Below are 20,615 nucleotides of genomic sequence, written 5' to 3'. Positions count from 1 at the left end.
CACAAGTTCATTTTTCATTTTCTAGATATTTTTACAGGCTTCTATTTTTCTGGACTGCTTTCTACAACATAAATTCCATATTTGCTTATTTCGCCATCCGTGGAAGAAAAGTTATGAAACTAACTTATGAAAACTAGATTGACGAAATCACAGTATGTGCAACATAGTTTACCAACCTTTGGTTTTATGTATGGACCTGCCTTATGGAATGAAGATTGACGTACTAATAAATAGTTCTCATTGAAGTAATTCACCATGCTTACCGTATATGTGTTAGCAAGAAGAGGTTAACATATTATGTAGTAAATCGGTGCAACAATTTGGATGATTTAAACATTATTTAATCTCTTCTAAGCACAAATATTCTTTTGGACTAAAAGATATTTTATAAATTAACCGGTCGCATCGCCCGGGCTTATTTCCTAAATCGTCAAAAGTCACTTTCACTTCTCTCGGATTTTTTCTCTCATATTTTTCCCTGTCATTTTTATTTTCTCTCCTATTTTTCCATTTTTATTTTCAAAATAGGAAGGTTGAGATATAATTCAGGTACTATAGCACAACGATTACCCATATATAACATAAGACTTCTACTCCAATTTTGTTTAGTCGAGCTCCTTGATTTGTCATTATACCTCGAGAATTTTCACCCAAAATTTTAGGAATTTCTTGATCGTAAGCTGGGTGGGCTTATAAGCTTTAAAAGGTAACGAAGTAAGGATTTTCTTTTTTCATCAGACTTAACATTGTCCCTATTATAAAATTACGCACGCTACCACTGCTAGGTGATATTAATAGTGACCTGTTTTTTTAAAGGGTGTTGCCCACCATCATGACAAGTCGGCGGAGATACAATGTAGAGATGGAGCATGAAACAAGTTTAAGTTACGTAGAGGTGGCGTCCAAACTCCAGAATCATTAAAAGTGTGCGGTGTCATGATGTCTACGGGAGCTTCTATTCTTGTAGACAGTGTTAGGCCTCCAAGAGCAGAGGTTTGTAGAACAGCAGCAAGTTTCCCTTAAGTGGATCACCCAAGGTTTATCGATCTCAGGGAGGAAGAGGTCAAAGATATCCCTCTCATGCAACCCTGCAACCACAAAGCAAGAAGTCTCTTGTGTCCCCAACACACCTAATAGGTGTACTAGTTCGGCGAAAAGATAGTGAAATACAGGTGGTATGAATAAATAGTAGCAGTAGCAACGGCACCAGAAAAGTGCTTTGCCCAGGACAGTAAACAAGCAGTAGTAATGCAGCAGTAGTAACGCGATAGAACGAGAAACGAGCAGCGATAGCGATATTTAGGAACAAGGCCTAGGGAATAGACTTTCACTAGTGGACACTCTCAACTTTGATCACATAACGAATAGATAAATGCATACTCTACACTCTTGTTGGATGATGAACACATTGCGTAGGATTACACGAATCCTCAATGCAGGAGTTAACAAGCTCCACAATTCAATGTTCATATTTAAATAACCTTAGAGTGCAAGAAAGATCAATAAGACTAAACCAAGTACTAACATAGCATGCACACTGTCACCTTCATGCTATGTAGGAGGAATAATACACATCAATACTATCATAGCAATAGTTAACTTCATAATCTACAAGAGATCATAATCATAGCATACACCAAGTACTAACACGGATGCACACACCGTCACCATTACACCGTGTAGGAGGAATAAAACTACTTTAATAACATTGCTAGAGTAGCACATAGATAAATTGTGATACAAACACATTGCAATCATAAAGAGATATAAATAAGCACTTCACTATGCCATTCATAACAGTGAATAAGTATTCTGTGAAATATAGCCTAAGAGACCCACACGGTGCACACACTGTCACCTTTACACACGTGGGACAAGGAGTCTCCGGAGATCACATAAGTAAAACGCACTTGACTAGCATAGTGACATCTAGATTACAAGCATCATCATATGAATCTCAATCATGTAAGGCAGCTCATGAGATTATTGTATTGAAGCACATAGGAGAGATATTAACCACATAGCTACCGGTACAGCCCCGAGCCTCGATGGAGAACTACTCCCTCCTCATGGGAGCAGCAGCGGTGATGAAGATGGCGGTCGAGATGGCAGCGGTGTCGATGGAGAAGCCTTCCGGGGGCACTTCCCCGTTCCGGTGGCGTGCCGGAACAGAGACTCCTGTCCCCCAGATCTTGGCTTCGCGATGGAGGCGGCTCTGGAAGGTTTTCCGTATCGTGGTTTTTCGCATCAGGGTTTTCGCGACGGAGGCTTTAAATAGGCGGAAGGGCAGCCTCGGAGGGGGCTCGGGGGGCCCACACCATAGGGCGGCGCGGCCCCCCTCCGGCCGCGCCGGGGTGTGGTGTGGGGCCCCCGGGGCTTCCTCCGGCGGCTCTCGGGTGTTCCGGAAGGCTCCGGGAAAAATAGGACCCCGGGTCTTGATTTCGTCCAATTCCGAGAATATTTCGTTACTAGGATTTCCGAAACCAAAAACAGCGAAAACAAAGAATCGGCACTTCGGCATCTTGTTAATAGGTTAGTTCCAGAAAATGCACGAATATGAATGCACGAATATGACATAAAGTGTGCATAAAACATGTAGGTATCATCAATAATATGGCATGGAACATAAGAAATTATCGATACGTCGGAGACGTATCATGTCACAAGTGGGTGAAGCGAGGAGCTTGGAAGCTCATCTTCTTAGGATTAATAATATTCGTCACGAACATGATGGGAAAAAAAATATGACCACCTTCGTACAGGGTGGAACGAAGAAGTAATTCGTTAGAGCATTTGAGTTTCATTTTATCCCGCTGCAACGCACGGGCACTTTTGCTAGTAAAACTAAAACGAGCCCTTCTTAGCTAAGGTTGAATTAGACCAGATCCAAAATTGACGGGTTAGTGCAAGCTTATTCGTGCGATTAGGCGCTCTTCGAATAGAAATCCCAACTTTCTATGGATCACATCTCTAAAGAGCTATAAGCTCACAGGATTGGGAGCAGCTCTGGTGAATTGGCGTGTCACTTTCGTCGGGCCCACTTGATGGGATTTTGTCCGTTTGGCTGGTGATGGAACGGCTCTACTTCATCGCGACATCGCTCTGGTTTTAGAAAAGCGAACTTATGTACGTCAGTACGTGTTCCTGCCGCCGACCCGAAGAGAACAAACTCGATCGATCTCCACCGTCCTATAGCTGCCCCTGCTCCACCCCTGACCCCCAACCGCCGCTGCTCCTACCAATCTGGCTCAGATGCCTCCGCTCTCCTTGCCGGTAGGATGCCTCTGTTACTCATGGTGCCTAGTTGTTAGCCCTAAGCGCCGCCGCCTTTCTTGCCCTCTTCCACTTCCCTTGGTCTCCTTCGCTTCCTTCCCTCGAATTGTCCATGTCGTTGGGCAGACATTCCCGTACTCGGCGTGACTGCTGAAGGCAGTGGCGGACTGGCAGTGCTAGATGCCGAGAGGGCCTAGCGCCGGTGGTCGAGAGTGGCGCACTCGTGCGGAAGGGAGGAGACACGGAAAACCCTGGTTATTATATCCTAAGTCAGGTTCAGCCTATCAACATCTACACGGTTTTTGGCTACTTTGCATCCATTAGATATGCAATTTCGTATAATGTATAATGTATGCAGTCCTTGGCATTAGTTGTCCTAATTTTGCACGCTTCAATTAGCTTATGTGATACATTTGGCTGCTTCTATTCCTCTAGATGCATTTGTTTCTGCAGGTTCGGTTGGCTACAGCCTTTGATATACCTCAGAGGTCACCCATCATTTATGAAAACTAGATTTAGATGTGCGCCTTGGCACACAACCCCGTAGAGTTCGCACCAATTTACAATTCGTATGACAATGCTAAAAATCAGGCGGGTAATGTAATACTACATTTTTTTAGGTTTCACAGAACAAGGTCAATCCGATGAAATTAGGATAAAACACACGGAAATCATGAATGACATGGTTACTTCATAAAAAATATAGGGAAGGTAGTTAGCGACCCGGACGTTTGGAACCTGGCAACGCGCGAGGTCGAAATCGTGTGCGTTAATGTGTGCTATGTGATTAGCACTTAATATAGCACGAAATTAATACAGATGATTTACCTTTTCGTATCTAGTTGGATACCTGATGAAATACACAAGCAGGTCGGTGCAGAGTTATTGCACATGCAAAATTATTGCGCATGCATGCTTTTGATCTGCTTTCTCTCTCAGTCATTAAACTTTGCGTTAATCCATAATACTACTCGAGTACTTACACAATGTGTCAAACTAGTGAGACACGGGTGATTTATGCGCAAGATGCTATAGAATTCACCGCTAGTGCTCTTGGAGGGATTGTGACTTGAACAGAAAAAAGTCAAACTCAGCTACGTTCAGCAATGAAAACAATATTTAATTATCAAGCTAGGCAATCTGAAGGAACAAACGTAGCCATTAGGATAACAACTTAAAGATCAGACCTGAGATAAGTGATCAATTCATTCCTCAGCTGTGATCCTTGATACTCATAGCATTAGCGTGCTACTATTAGAGTTGACCCAGCCTTATTCCCACCACACAATGGTTGCACCCAGGAAGTAAAATGAAATGATGGTTTCTTAAAAGAATGAATATATTCCTCAGCTTTGCACATGAGAAAAAAGGCATTATCCATGCTAGATTCAGCATGCGCATTCAATTTTTTTGGATTCGATTGTTTTATGGGGATTCAACATGCACATATCATTTCATACCTGTATATAAACAAAGATTTAGCAATCTTTTTGACAGAAACAGAAGCATAAAAATCTACACAAGAAATCCGAGGTCAAGAGTCGCACAAAAAATCTGACACCATAATTCATACAAGGAAGCTGATGCTTCAACGGGGACATATACACGGGAGCAACAATGATTCATGGGAAATCTGTGACACTATCAACAAGATAATTTCATTTTCGTAAAGCAATCTAAACACTCTAAGAACATGAATCAGATGCAAATAGGATTGAACATGGACAGGATGGGCGAAATGCCGGAATCAGATGCAAAATAGAGCAGTCTGAACACTCTAGAAATATGGATGGAATGAAAGAAAATCAAGAACAAGATCAAAATCGGACATGGCAATTTTTTTTTGGCAAAGAACATGGACAGAACGGACGGCATGAATCATAGCCAGATGAGATCTGCTCGTGCCATGGGCAGATGAAGTTGACCGGAACGTCGGGCAACAATCCAACGAACCTGCTCGAGGAGCACTCGTTGAAGGCCGGCCTAACAGAACGACTGATTCTCAGCCCCGCCATAGGAGTGATGCGGTTCTTCAAGGAGCTTGGCCGGAGAATCTGAAAGAGGCCCCGCCCCCACCGCGGCCAAACGCCTCCTCAACTCACCTTGTTGCCGGGGGCCAGTGGGCTGAGGAAGACAGAGCCGGCGCCGCCCCCACAGCGGCCAAGCACTGCATCAGCTCCTTGAGCGACCGGAGCGCGACGACGAGCGTGGCCGGGTCGGCGTCGGCGGCGGCCTCGAGCACCGCCAGGTTGGACGCCTTTAGCGCTGCTGTCCTTGGACAACCAGAGCGCGGTCGGGTCGGCGTCGTCGGCGAGCTAGCCCGCAGCACCGTGGTGGGCATCACCGCCGGCCAAGAGGCGTGCTCGAGCTCGACGGTGCGCCAGATCCTTAGGGTCGGGGTCCGCAGCGCCGCACTGCCGCTGCCGCCAGATCATCTTCGCCTACACGTCGCGAGCACTCCGGCCGCCAGATCCTTAGGGTCGGGGTCGCCCTCTTCTCCGCCTGGCCTGGGGTCGAGCAGGAGTTTCAGGGAGAAGGCCATCCCCCACTCGGTGCGGAAGAGAAGGAAGGTGGAGGCGCTGGGTGGCGATGGGGAAGAGATGGAAACGAGCGATGCGGGGCAGCCTGGCAGGATTTAATGCCAATCAATGTGACCGTTGGTGAGCAGACAAATATACACCACATACCGCATATACATCACTACTACTATTAAAAGACCCAGACTGGGGTGATCCAAATGATTTACACCGTCAATATCGCATCCAACGGACAACGATTGTTCTCTAAAACACATTGTCAGCCCGGACGCTAAAGCAATCCCATAAATCAAGCAACATTCCCGCTAATCAAAGAAAACAATCCCGCTAATCAAACAAAAACAATCCCGCTGATCAAGTTTTGATTGACTCCTCCAAACCGTCCTCTTCGTGCTCACGCGGACGGGGAACTCGCCGATACGCCGGAGCTGCGACACGCCGCCGCTCTCTCACGACGCCGCCGCCCTCACGTCGCCGGCCTCCCTGTCGTCGACCACGCGAACACGCCGCCATGCTCTAAACGACCCGACGCCCTGTTGCTCCCGCCACCCGAAGCCAACTTCCCCGCGAGTTCCAATCAACTCTGTCTCCCCTGTGTCCGCCGCCACGCCGTCCGCCGTTCCTCGCCGGACATTCCCGGGTTTCTTCCAATACACCGATACATTTTACCATCTACGTCTGGTTTTCTCCATACAGCTATGAATTGTGCAATATATACAACAACCAGATTCATTTAATCTTTCGCTGTCACGAAGCTCTTAATGTTTTGTAGTGCTTCCTGAAGTCATTGTTGTCACAAGCTCTATATATTGGAGTGGTTCAAGTCATTGCTGTGAAATAGCTATTGCCTCAAAACTTGCAAAATAGTATATGTCTTCCGAGCTTACCGATTGCTTTAGCGTGACTGCTCCTATTTTGCGTCCAACAGTGTATTCTGAACCTGCGACAGCGCCTCATTTCTGGACATTGCAAACATGCAAAACCAAGGTGATTAACTGTCAATGTGTTCAATGCGGTGTTGCTAAATTGAGGTGATTAAGTTGTACCATATATGCAGATCCTAAAGAGCTGAAGAGGCAACGTAATAGAGAGTATTATGCAAAGAATAAAGATGAAATTGCCAAGCGCAGACGACAAGCACGAGAACTTAAAAAGCAGTCAACTAGCCCTGATAATGACGAGAACATGATTTGTGATACACCAGTTACTGGACAATCAGGAGTCACGCAAACATACACAACACCTGCGGGAGGTACTAAGCGCCAGTGTCTAATGTTTAGTTCATACATCAAACATTTTGATAGCACCTGCAGTTATTTTGTCTGAAAGGTTCATTCGCAGGTCAGATGCAGGAAAAATTGATAGCACAAACAAACTTTGGGGAATCAGGTTCACTGGCCCAAATAGCTGGTAAGAACATTATTGGCGCATCACTGTGCACAATTACTCATAATTATCACTCTTAATCTACTCCATGTTTTCGCGGTCTGATGAGTGTGCCTCGGGAACAGATGTAACAACAAACCCTGGAGTGCAAACACAACAGAGTGGTCATAGCTGGTATGCTCGATTACCCGACGATAAGAAAGCGGAGTACATACGAAGGCAACATTTAGCCCGCCAGAAAAAGAAGGCCGTAACCCGCACTGGTGTTAACTGTCTACAGTCGTCTCACACAGGGTCGGCTGCCTTACAGCGTACCCCATTGAGCAACATAACCAACACACATGCTAAAGGTACATAAACCTGATTTAGCAACAATTTCTAATAATGGGATTATTATGGCTTATTTGTTCGTTGTTCGTCTGCAGGGGTATGTACTGGGGGAGATTGGATCTGCGCATTCCGCCATGACCAACAATCTTCACAGTCCATGCAACAATTCATCTATGCTTGATGATGACGAAAATGATTGGCTACATAGAAATGGTACTTACATGCGAGATTTGAGATCAATCGAAGAACTGCACAATGTGTCTACATCTTCCGGATTTCATAGCGAGGAGAGCTACCTATCAAAGAGTGCTTATAATGAAAGGAAACGGCAGCGTGATTCTTCAGAAGAGACACGACAGCGGAACAGGGAACGGTACTCATTAATGCCAAGTGGACAGAGGGACTCACGATTGCACAAGAACCGTGAGTATAAAAAATCCATTCGGACAACCAGCACTCCATCTAAACACAAAGACATTGAACCTGCCACAATCTCATTCCCATGCACACCTATCATACGCCCACAACCCTCAAACAATCGCCCAACAGGTATTCTGTCAATAAAACATGGTGTACTATTGACCTGTTAATTACCATATTTTTTACTTATTCTGTGCATCTTTCAGGGGGAACAAACAGTGACGAAGACTCTGACCTTGCAGGAATTTTTGAGCCTACTGAACAAGGTGTTGTTTTGGAAGGTAAAATTTCACTGAGATGGCAAAACATCCATGTGAAAGCTTACAGTGCATGACACCAACCTATTTACAATTGGGAGAAGGCATATGAACTGCACAGACTGAAGTATGGTGTTATCGAATAATGCCGGGGATTTAGTGTGGAGGTGAGAGGGAACCGACGAACCTAGGATGGGGGCGACCTTTCGGGCAGGCTTCTCCGGCGAGAGATTAATGGAGGTGAGGTGGGAAGGCACGTCGACCATCCACTCGGGAGGCTCGCGACACGGCCAAACCGCGGGAGCGAGCTTCCTCGCCGGCGTCCCGAGGCGCTTGCGTCGATACACCAGCTTGTCCCACGGGAGGAGGATGAAGCGTTGTGGATCCCTCCAGGCACGCACTATCGCCATGGCCGGCCGATCCGGTGGACGGAAGATCCGCGCCTCCACCTCCGTCGGCGTTCTGAAATGGCGCAAGCGGCGGGAGGCATCACGCGAGCCGAGGTCTCGCGGGGGCGGCGGGGAAGGGGGGAGGCTGGAGTGGCGACGGTCCTCGCGCCGGCTCCGGGAGGCGGCGGCCCTCTTGCCGAGCTCGCTGGAGGCGAGGGAGCGGAGGCTCAAGCTCCGTCGGCGGAAGCCGGAGGAGGGGAATAGGGGATGCTAGAAGCGGCCGGGAGAGAAGGGGAGGAAAGTGAGAGCGTGGCAGCGAATGCGTCCGATTCAAGAACATTTACGTCTTCTTTATTTTCTTCTACACTTGTACTTGACCTATTCCATAATTTTATATGGCCAATCGAGTATCTCTTCTGTTTCGAGTTCTGAAAAAAGGCGTTTGCTTTTGAATTATAACTAGGAGTTTTAAAATCCTGTTTGCTTTTGAATTATAACTAAAACTATTAATATTATTTTGAAGATTTCACTTGATTATACACTAAATTAATCGTCAAAATTATGTAGGCACATAGATTATGATGTGATTTGTAAACTTTATGTGAGATGTTTTGTTTAACATTACTAAACATGTATTTGGCTCGATGATATCATGATATTGTTTTACGTCATGGTTGATGGTGTTCCTTCATTGGAGTAAATAACTTTTTTGCCATTAATTTTTTTTTCTAAATTATTTATGTGTCATTGTATTTTCAAAAATCTCTTTCATATATCTTATTCTTCATTTTATCCTCCGTTTTGCGCTTAATGAATTTTACACCATGTCGTATGTGTACGAAATGGTGGTTACACCATTGGGCCATGCACCTATTTAAGTGGCTCAATGAACAAAACTAAAAAAAAAGATTAATTCAACAATTAGACACGTGAGAGCCGAGAGATGTGTGCGTGAAAGAATTTTTAGTTCAGACTTCAAGCTTTTTTTCTTAGAACTAATTTTAATATTTTTAAATTTGTCGGTTACCTAAATATTTCATAAGTACATTGTCATAAACATATGTGAAGGTTTTGTTATATTTTAAAGTTGTAAGTTTTATAATCATACTAAATTTAATTTATGTCTTATATTACACGTGCGTGGCACGTGCATTTTTACTAGTGCTATCAAATACACATGTAATTAGACAGCTGTCGCTCTCAGATTGGGTGCACTTTCATCCTCGCCCGTACCCGGGTTCCGATCGGCATTTTCGAGGTAGTTAGCATATATTTTAAAACCTGGTTGCTGCATGATTGTTCTCTCTTTGCTGGAACATGTATACTTCTTTGTTAGTTTTTTTTACAGTCCCTTCTTGGTTAGAGTTGAGCTGATTATTTCGTTTAATGTCTGGTCTCTAATTATAAATAGGGTGTAACTCAAAATGATGTATTATGTGTATTCTCATTTAATTGATTTGTAGAGTGCTTTTTTAAAAAATTACAGTCCGGAAATCAAGGAGGCTATCGTTGCTTTTGACATGCACTAGGCACGGCAGTGCAGCTGGGAATAAGGGCATCTCCAGCGGCGCGACGCAAATGGACGCTCGGCGACCGTTTTCATCCACCGTGACCGGAAATGCGTCTGAGGCCTGCTCCAGCGGGGCGACGCAAAGTGACCGGGCCGTCCGCGGAGACGCAAACCTGGCCCAAATATACGTCAGGTTTGCGTCTCCGTGGACGCTCGGCTATCGCTTGGAGCGTCCTCCATTTCTTACCCAGTCCCGCATGTCAGGGACAGCGAAATCGACCGCTTCGATTTTCTTCTTGTTCCCCTTCTTTCCTGCCCTAGTGCGACGCCACCACCCCAACCCCACCCGCCGTCGTCCGGCCGCAGCGCCGCAGTAGTCGCCGTCGGCTCCGTTCTTGCCGCGCGGGAGAGCAGGAGCGTGCTCCGCCGCGTACCTGCCGGCTGTTTTCAGGCGAAACGCTCCCGGTTGCGCCGCCCTTCCGCGCCGCCCACGACCTGTTCGGTCAATTGCGTCGGTAGGTTTCTTACTTGTGTTTTCGGCGCTATCGTGCGCGGCCATTGATCCGCAATTTGTACCCACGCAGATGGACATGTGGCAGATGTTGGACAAGTTCCGCGCGGAGGTCGTCGACTCCTCTTCCGACGAGGAGTCCGATCAGTCGACGCAGACTTTGGCAACTACTGCGGCCTACATGATCCACGAGTTCACCTCTAACCCGGGGCCGCAGCACCGGGGCTCTGTGAAGGGGCGCTCCAAAAACCTGCCGCGCAACAGAGTGGAAGGGCAGGCCCGCCTCCACAAGGACTACTTCCACCTCACCAATCCGATCTTCCCGGAAAAACTGTTCCGGCGCCGATACAGGATGTCAAGGGACCTATTCTTGGTCATTCTACGGGGCGTCAGAAACTACGACCCCTACTTCCAATGCAGGCGCGATGCAACAGGTGCGTTAGGCTTCACCTCCTACCAAAAATGCGCCGCGGCTATTCGCATGCTCTCATATGGAATGGCTGCGGATATATTCGATGAGTATCTTCGAATGGGTGAGAGCATGCTCTCATATGGAATTTGGCATTCATTCTTTGGCATGGCCGGTTCCAACAATGACTTCAATGTGTTGCACCGATCACCGGTTTTCAACCGGCTCATGCAAGGCAAAGCTTCCCGGGTGAGCTATGAGATCAATGGAAATGCATATGACAAGCCATATTATCTTGCTGATGGCATCTACCCTGACTGAGCCACATTGGTGAAGACTTTCTGTAATCCAAACTCCGAGAAGACGAGGAGGTTTGCCAAGATGCAAGAGGCTTGCAGAAAATATGTGGAGCGCGGATTTGGTGTGCTCCAAGCTCGGTGGGCAATTGTCCGTCACCCGGCAAGAACATGGTCGCTGAAGACCATGCATGAGGTGATGACATGCTGCGTGATCATGCACAACATGATCGTTGAGAATGAGCGTCCTGATGGCCGCAATGAGAACCAATGGGATTTCCAAGGTGAGCTGGTTGCGCCACTTCCCGGAGCTTCATCTTGGCAGGGCTATCTACATAGGAATGTAGAAGTCACTGACGAGAACGTCTCCAAACAGCTGCAAACGGATCTGATTGAGCATCAGTGGACATTGGCTGGCCATGAAGATCATGCCTAGAGAAATACTATCTTATTTTCATGTCGACTTTTAAAAATTTAAATGTAATAACTATGACTTTGTTGATTTCCTTATTTTGTTGTTTGGAAACATCATAAATTGATGCAAACGCGAAAATGCATCAGCCCGCTGGAGCCATCCCTAGGTGCAAACGGACGCGCGGACAAAAACGATCTGTCGAGCGTCCGCCACGCGACGCAAACAGACATTTCGGACGTCCGAAATGCGTCGTGCCGCTGGAGATGCCCTAAGTTCTCATAAATATCTTCTGGATGAAAGCTGCTGATGCAAATACGGAGTACTGTACCTTCTCAGTAAGAACATGGTTGACAATGATGACCTCTATCACCTGATTAGCTTGGCTGGCTTGGCGCTACATGTGTGTAATTGGAGACAAAAAAAAAAAGAATTGATTTGGAAGCTGAAGGTATTTTTTTTCATAAAAGCTCAAGGTATATACTACCTATGATGCTCCATGATAAGTCAAAAATGCCCTCAGTCTGCTATAATCCTCCTACCAAAGAACTATTTTTTACAGTTTGGAATTTATCACCAATAATATACGTGTAACTGTTAGTAAAGTAAAAAAGGTGAAACAGCGATCACAGGTGGGTGCGCTAGGTGGGAGAATAGGGTCATGGTAGCAGAGACCGGTATAAAGAGAGGATACGAGCTAGAGGCACTGGAACGGCTGCGGCCCCAAGATTTTCTTGCTCACCTCCGGTAAGAACCAGCAGCGATGCACACCATCTCCTTTGTGGATCATAGCCTTGCACTCATACCCAGGCGCCCAACAAGATGGAATAGAGAGAGAGGGGCGAATTATAAAGAGCTCGGAGATGGAAGGAGAAGATGTATGGTTAAATTTCACCTTATTGCTGTGGACAAACTCATGGGTTGTCGAGGATGCGTATCCAGCAGGTCGTCCCCAAGCCTCGTTATTCTCCTGCACCATCGAGATATCATAGTTGTTGAATCCGTCGCATCCTGCTCTGAGTCCTTATCTGTTCACGTCACAGCCTCCTCGTCTGCATCGGGCCAACCGTTGCCGCCGCCGTCACCTCCTCTGCATCGCCCATTGTCGTGGTCGACATGATCCTCGAATAATCAACAAAGTAACATTAGGAATTAGATTAGCCATAATGGAAGTATCGTAGGTAGTATCATGCATGCCATGTAAGCAAAAAATCTTATGTGGCACATCAATTAATGAGGAGAGAGGTAATAGTAGTATCATAGGTAGATACTGTATCATAGCACGTAAAACTAGAAATTCTAGTGACAAACACATCATGTACACATATTTGCATTGAGATTCTACAAAACATTAAATATGATGAAACTATGAAATTGATTCATGATACTATGCATTGTATGTGTTCTATCATAAACTAGTATCATATGTATGATACTAGTCTATGATACTTCTCATTGTGACTAGTCTTAGAACCTATGCAATCCGGCAATGATGCATAAACACGATTAGAACATTTTCGTCTGCCTAGGGTGAGAAATAAATCAATTGTGTAGAATCAAGGATGGTTGCGTAATGAAGTAGGGAGATGTCTGGCCAGAACGGCGTCCGGAAGGCGAGGAAACCGAAAGGGGTAGTGGCGGCGCACCTTCAGAGCCATTAATTGCATGGAGCGGCGTTAGGGTGCCTCCACAAGCGTTCCGTCGAGGCAGGGCGATTTACACAGAAATAAACCTTTTCTAAAACTATAGCACAGACTGACCCTCCGGCAAAACTATTTCACCCATCTAACCCTTTTGTGTGGCGCCCCTCACATCGACGCCACACCTCACTATGTGGCGCCCGTGCGGGCGGCGCCACTCTCCCATCCGACGTGGCGTCCTCGACGCTGAGGTGTGCACCGATCTGACGTGGCAGGATGTGTGGCGTCGCTCCCATCGGCGCCACACATCCACTTATAATTGCCCAAAGCATATTGTAAGACAATTCTCCTGGGACTTAGCCGTTTTGGCGAGCCTGTTTGTGTGGCAGCGTGCCACGGGCAAGTGTGGCGCCTCGCCAAAAAGGCTAAGGACTAAGCGTCCGGAGCCCCTGGATGTTTTCGACATATAAATTGACATGTGTGGCGCCCATGGCAAGGGCGCCACACGTTGACTTGTGTTGAAAAATCACAGAATTTCCTTGGCATGGTTGCAAACTGACAGATTCATATCAACAACAATTTATACAACAGTTTCACAACATAGCACAAAGAACACATCATAGCACATAGATTCATACATTTTAAGGTAGAATTCAAACAACATGTAGAAATGACGACATGGTCCCAAATGACATAGCTATAGTTCATATAAGATAGAGTTCACACAACACGTCCTCGACGTCCCCTCCTCAAGGGCTGCTTCCGAACGGTCATCTTTTTTGTCCGTTGCCGTTGCTCTTCTTGCTACTGCTCCTCCTGCTCCTCCTCCTCTGAAGATAATGGCTCATCGTTCCTCATCCTTCTCAAAGATGATCTCCGCGGCGGCTCCTCATCCTCCTCAATCACAACCTTCTTTCCTCGGTTGACATAATCGTCCGGAGTGTATCTGTTTGGACCCTTGCCCCTTGGCTTCAACTGGTACGCAGACCGTGTGGCTTGCTTCTTGCCTCGACTAATTCTTTGACTGAGAATGGTGTCGTCGGGAATCTTCACAAACATGAACACATGAGATTAGAAAATTTAAAATTAGTAAGCACATGTTTGACAACAACAAAATAGTCCTAACCTCCGCCTCTTCAGAAGAGGATGTAGCCGCAATTTCACCTTCGCAGCAACCTAGCAAGTTGGCTAACCGCCGCAACTTCCATCCAGTGTTCTGCGTCACAGAATTCATGGTTACAAAGCCGCCAAACACAATAGCTTACATTCAAAGTTGGTGACCATACCTTGATGAAATGCCGCATCGGTCCGATAGGCTTATCATCTCTATGGCTCTGATCCCAAACAACCTCACACTCCCTAGCACTTTTTTTGTATCTCGGACCTCTGTGACAAACATATTATACACATTTGAGCGAGCACATGCCAATACAGATGAGTACTAGCTAATGAAAGAATACATTACCACGAAGTTCAGGGAGGAAGCAATAGAAGTCGACCTCCCTTTGCGAGCAGTCATGTCGTACTGGCTTTGCGCAACGTCATCGAACTCGATGGGGTCGTCCAAGATGTCATCATCATACGCGTGGTTCACTAACTCGATACGCGTGCTTTCAGGAAACCATTGGAGATAGTTGTTGAAAGCGGCCAAGTCATGAGGGACAATCTCCACATGTCCACCATTTTGTATCACTTCCAAACAGTGTTGGAACGCTGTGATGTGGCCTCTATGATGGACAAGCCAATTCGTGATCTTCCTCTGTCGCTGCCTATCAAGCCTGCAAGATATTGGAGCACAATGGATACAGTTAGATTCTATCGCTTCAACCAACAAGCTTCCATCGCATGATTCAAGAAGTTTACCTATGGAGCGCGTGGTCCGTGTCTTGCCACTGAGGTGGGCACTCCTGATACAGCCCAAACTGTCTCATCACTCTGTGCGGCTCGTGGTATTCAACAAGCCACATGCATATGAGTGGGCACCGCATACGCCAGAAACGCGCCTCCTCCGTGCACTTGGGGTTGAGGTCAGCCATCCCCGCGCCAATATGGTAGTAGGTACCATATGGCTCCCAATCCACCTGCAGCATATAAATATTTCAGAATTTACAACATGCCAGTAGAATTTATGAAATCGGTTACCTTCTCAGTGGTAAGAGTGTCAAACTCCTCAGTGTAGTGCTTGTACATGATCTTTGGATCGCTCGTCATCTCCGAGATATTGTCCCAAAGATATGCCCAAGTCGGCTCCCGATCAAGGTTTTCCCGGTAATGAGGCCATGGCCTCTCTGTGAGTACCATGGGCTGCCCAACTGATAGGCGGTCCCAGCTCCATACGGAAAGTAGGAGCAAGCATCCACCAATACCGCCGCTCCCAGTCCTGCGTCAAGCTTCGTCCAACTGCGTACATAAGACATTTGGTTAGTACTTTGTCTAGCAGACTACTATAGAAGAATAGTACAGATAACAAATCATCACCTTCCGGTAGAGGTAGGCAAGTGCAGCTGTTCCCCAACTCCACGGGTGCTCCAACACCGAAAGCGCCTTGAGCCAACACCAATGGGCCAACTTCCCACCACTGTCAGCAAACAGAGTCCTCGAAATCATATACCACAAGTACTCTCGGGTGTATGTCTTGATAGTGTCACGGTTGGCCCCTTGCGGGCAAGTGCCAAAGTGTTAGTCCTGATCCAAAGGAAAGGTGCGCCGGCGGGAGTTCTCTCCTTTGGATCTTCTGGCGCCGGAGGAGTCATGCCAATAAGGTCCTCCATCTGTCCACGCCACCGATCAGAAGTTGTGTTCATACACAGTGGCTCGCCCTGAATAGGAAGTCCAAGGATCATGGAAACATCCTGAAGAGTAGGGGTCATCTCGCCGGCCCTCAAGTGGAAGGTGTGCGTCTTCGGCCTCCACCGGTCGACAAGGGCGGTGAGTGCTGCGGCGTTCATGTTCGTCCCCCCGCGGCTTACAAGCGTGATGAACGGGAGAAGACCGGTAGGCTGGATGAACTCCGTGTACCTCTCATCATACGCCATATCTACTGTGCCATGGTAACAAATCTTCAAGGGGTGAAGAACCCTTCTCCTCTCCGTCATATGAAAAGGCCGGTGTTCCCTGTCATACTCTTGATCTATGAGATACACCATCCTACATGTTTACATAAAACACCATATTATGAGCCATTTCTAACAAATATGAGTTATTCCTACGCAAATACTAGACATATGTAACACATACATGAGAATACATTTGAATGCACACAATAAAAACTACCATTATTTGTGACCATACATGTTCTAAATTTTGGTTCCACTAACAAATATGAGCACCACATACATGAGAATATATCCAAATAAGCCATCACACGTACATCACATATATACATATACATACATAAGAATATGGATACATACATATATAGGGTTCCAACACATACACATTCATTGAAATTTGATGTCTAGGGTTTCAACAAATCTAGGATTTCAACACATAGATACATGAGAATATGGATTTCAACACATACATGAGCACATGGATTCAAGTTCTAAGATTTTCATATCTAGGGTTCCATGTCTAAATTGAATTAAATTCGAGAAAATCATGGATGAAACGAAGGGGATCAAGGGAGAATACCTTGAGGAAGGGATTGGGAAGAGATTGGCCGGGTAGATCTGATGATTTGGTGGTGGATTTGGTGGGGGGAGAGGGGGGAGGAGGAGGAACCGCCGGCCGCCTTCTTCTTCAACCGAAACATAGAGGAGGAATAGAGGATGGCTCGGGCTGGGGGCGGCTCGGGCGCCACACATAAGTGGATGTGTGGCGCCCTTCCGAGCAGCGCCACGGTTTCACCGTGTGGCGCCGATGGAAGCGGCGCCACACATCCTGCCACGTCAGATCGGTGCACACCTCAGCGTCGAGGACGCCACGTCGGATGGGAGAGTGGCGTCGCCCGCACGGGCGCCACATAGTGAGGTGTGGCGCCGACGTGAGGAGCACCACACAAAAGGGTTAGATGGGTAAAATAGTTTGGTCGGAGGGTCAGTCTGTGCTATAGTTTCAGGAAAGGGTTATTTCTGTGTAAATCGCCTCGAGGCAGAGGATAAATCGCAGCCCACACAAACAACCCAGGGGCCGAATCACTGTCGCGGGCCCGGTTCGCCACATGGCACCCAGCTCGTTCTCGGGAGTAGCGGCCCAGTCATGTTTGGTTGAGCGGAGCGTGCGGCTGATACGAAAACGCTCCAACGCGATCAGTGAGATGGTCAAGACATCTGAAACGTCCAGTAGCAGAATCGGACGGCCGAGGTTTCCAAATGGCTTTGGAGGCTCCTAGATAGGTAAGTTATTTTTTTTCGATAAAGGATGCTTTATTACTTTAAGAAACAATTACATCCAGCCTCTGCATAACCAGGATGCACACAGCCGTTTTATTGTCTCAAGTCAAAAAAGATATATAAAGAAAACTAGGCGAGATATATATCAGAACGATGAATCATATGTCGCCTAAGGTGTAGGTGGGGCTTCTATCCGTAGACTATGCTGCCACCCATGTAGGGAAAAAGTATCCCTTGCCGTATCCTCCAACCGTGTACAGACCTCCGTAAATAGGTCTCGGTTCTCCACTCGCTGAAGAGGTAACCACGAACGGAGAATACCTGTACATATGTAGATGACCTGCAACAAAGAGCAATTTTTATCATTAAAGATCTTGTCATTTCTATATAGCCAAAGCGCCCAGATAACTGCTAGCGCCCCCACCCTAAGAAGCAACTTAAACCTTGAATTGATACCATGAAGCCAATTGCCAAAGACATTGGCGACACTAGTCGGCGGATACATGGTAGACGCTACTTGGATGACTGACCATATAGATCTCGCAAACTGGCACTGGAAGAATAAGTGTTTGATGGTTTCATCCTGATGACAAAAAACACACCGTGTACTTCCGTGCCAATTCCGCTTAACAAGATTGTCTTTGATGAGAATAACCCCGCGACGAAGATATCATCCAAAAAAAATAATTTTTATTGGTATCTTCATCTTCCAAATCTTCTTATTGTTATCAACTGGTAAATCAGAAAGAAGGATCGCATTGTATAAGGATTTTACAGAAAAAGTACCATCTACATGAAGATTCCATCTAAATTCGTCTAGCTCTGGCGATAAATGAATATCTCCGAGCCGGTAAATTAGGGTATTCCATACCACAAGTCTTTGTCCAAGTAAACCATTCTGAACGTCACATTCGGAGGTGAGGTGGCCATTGATATGTCTCCGACGTATCGATAATTTCTTATCTTCCATGCCACATTATTGATGATATCTACATGTTTTATACACATTATATGTCGTATTTATGCATTTTCCGGCACTAACCTATTAACGAGATGCCGAAGAGCCAGTTGCTGTTTTCTGCTGTTTTGGTTTCAGAAATCCTAGTAAAGAAATATTCTCGGAATTGGACGAAATCAACGCCCAGGGGCCTATTTTTCCACGAAGCTTCCAGAAGACCGAAGACGTAACGAAGTGGGGCGACGAGGCGGCGACACGCCAGGGGGGCGCGGCCTAGGCCCTGGCCGCGCGGCCCTATCGTGTGGGCCCCTCGCGTCGCCCCTTTACCTGCCCTTCCGCCTACAAATAGCCTTCGTCGTGAAACCCCCAGTACCGAGAGCCACGATACGGAAAACCTTACTGAGAGGCCGCCGCCGCCAATCCCATCTCGGGGGATTCTGGAGATCGCCTCCGGCACCCTGCCGGAGAGGAGAATCATCTCCCGGAGGACTCTTCACCGTCATGGTCGCCTCCGGAGTGATGAGTGAGTAGTTCACCCCTGGACTATGGGTCCATAGCGGTAGCTAGATGGTTGTCTTCTCCTCATGTGCTTCATTGTCGGATCTTGTGAGCTGCCTAACATGATCAAGATCATCTATCCGTAATTCTATATGTTGTGTTTGTCGGGATCCGATGGATAGAGAATACTATGTTATGTTGATTATCAATCTATTACCTATGTGTTGTTTATGATCTTGCATGCTCTCCATTATTAGTAGAGGCTCGGCCAAGTTTTTGCTCTTAACTCCAAGAGGGAGTATTTATGCTCGATAGTGGGTTCATGCCTCCATTAAATCCGGGACGATGTGACAGAAAGTTCTAAGGTTGTGGATGTGTTGTTGCCACTAGGGATAAAACATTGATGCTATGTCCGAGGATGTAGTTATTGATTACATTACGCACCATACTTAATGCAATTGTTTGTTGTTTTGCAACTTAATACTGGAAGGGGTTCGGATGATAACCTGAAGGTGGACTTTTTAGGCATAGATGCATGCCTGGATAGCGGTCTATGTACTTTGTCGTAATGCCCAATTAAATCTCACAATATTCATCATATCATGTATGTGCATTGTTATGCCCTCTCTATTTGTCAAATGCCCGACTGTAATTTGTTCACCCAACATGCTATCTTATGGGAGAGACACCTCTAGTGAACTGTGGAACCCGGTCCATTCTTTTACATTAAATACAATCTACTGCAATACTTGTTTTACTGTTTTCTGCAAACAATCATCATCCACACTATACATCTAATCCTTTGTTACAGCAAGCCGGTGAGATTGACAACCTCAACTGTTTCGTTGGGGCAAAGTACTTTGGTTGTGTTGTGCAGGTTTCACGTTGGCGCCGGAATCCCTGGTGTTGCGCCGCACTACATCCCGCTGCCATCAACCTTCAACGTGCTTCTTGGCTCCTCCTGGTTCGATAAACCTTGGTTTTTTCTGAGGGAAAACTTGCTGCTGTGCGCATCATACCTTCCTCTTGGGGTTCCCAACGAACGTGTGAGTTACACGCCATCAAGCTCTTTTTACGGCGCCGTTGCCGGGGAGATCAAGACACGCTGCAAGGGGAGTCTCCACAATCCAATCTCTCTACTTTGTTTTTGTCTTGCTTTATTTTATTTACTACTTTGTTTGCTGCACTTATATCAAAACACAAAAAAATTAGTTGCTAGTTTTACTTTATTTACTATCTTGCACACCATATCAAAAACACACAAAAAAAATTAGTTACTTATATTTGCTTTACTTATTTCAACATGTTTCCTTTTAATTTTACCGTAAAAGACATACCGGTAGGACGTGGGTCTATAATTGGGAGAAATAATATAGAAGAATTTTTCAATCATGTTAGTACCGTTGAAGATTTTGAAGATAGACACTTGGTAGAACTTGCTCCTACTTATGAAAT

Source organism: Lolium rigidum, chromosome 3 (assembly GCF_022539505.1).
Source record: "Lolium rigidum isolate FL_2022 chromosome 3, APGP_CSIRO_Lrig_0.1, whole genome shotgun sequence".
NCBI classification, from domain to species: domain Eukaryota; kingdom Viridiplantae; phylum Streptophyta; class Magnoliopsida; order Poales; family Poaceae; genus Lolium; species Lolium rigidum.
Note: the sequence above shows the minus strand (reverse complement) of the source record.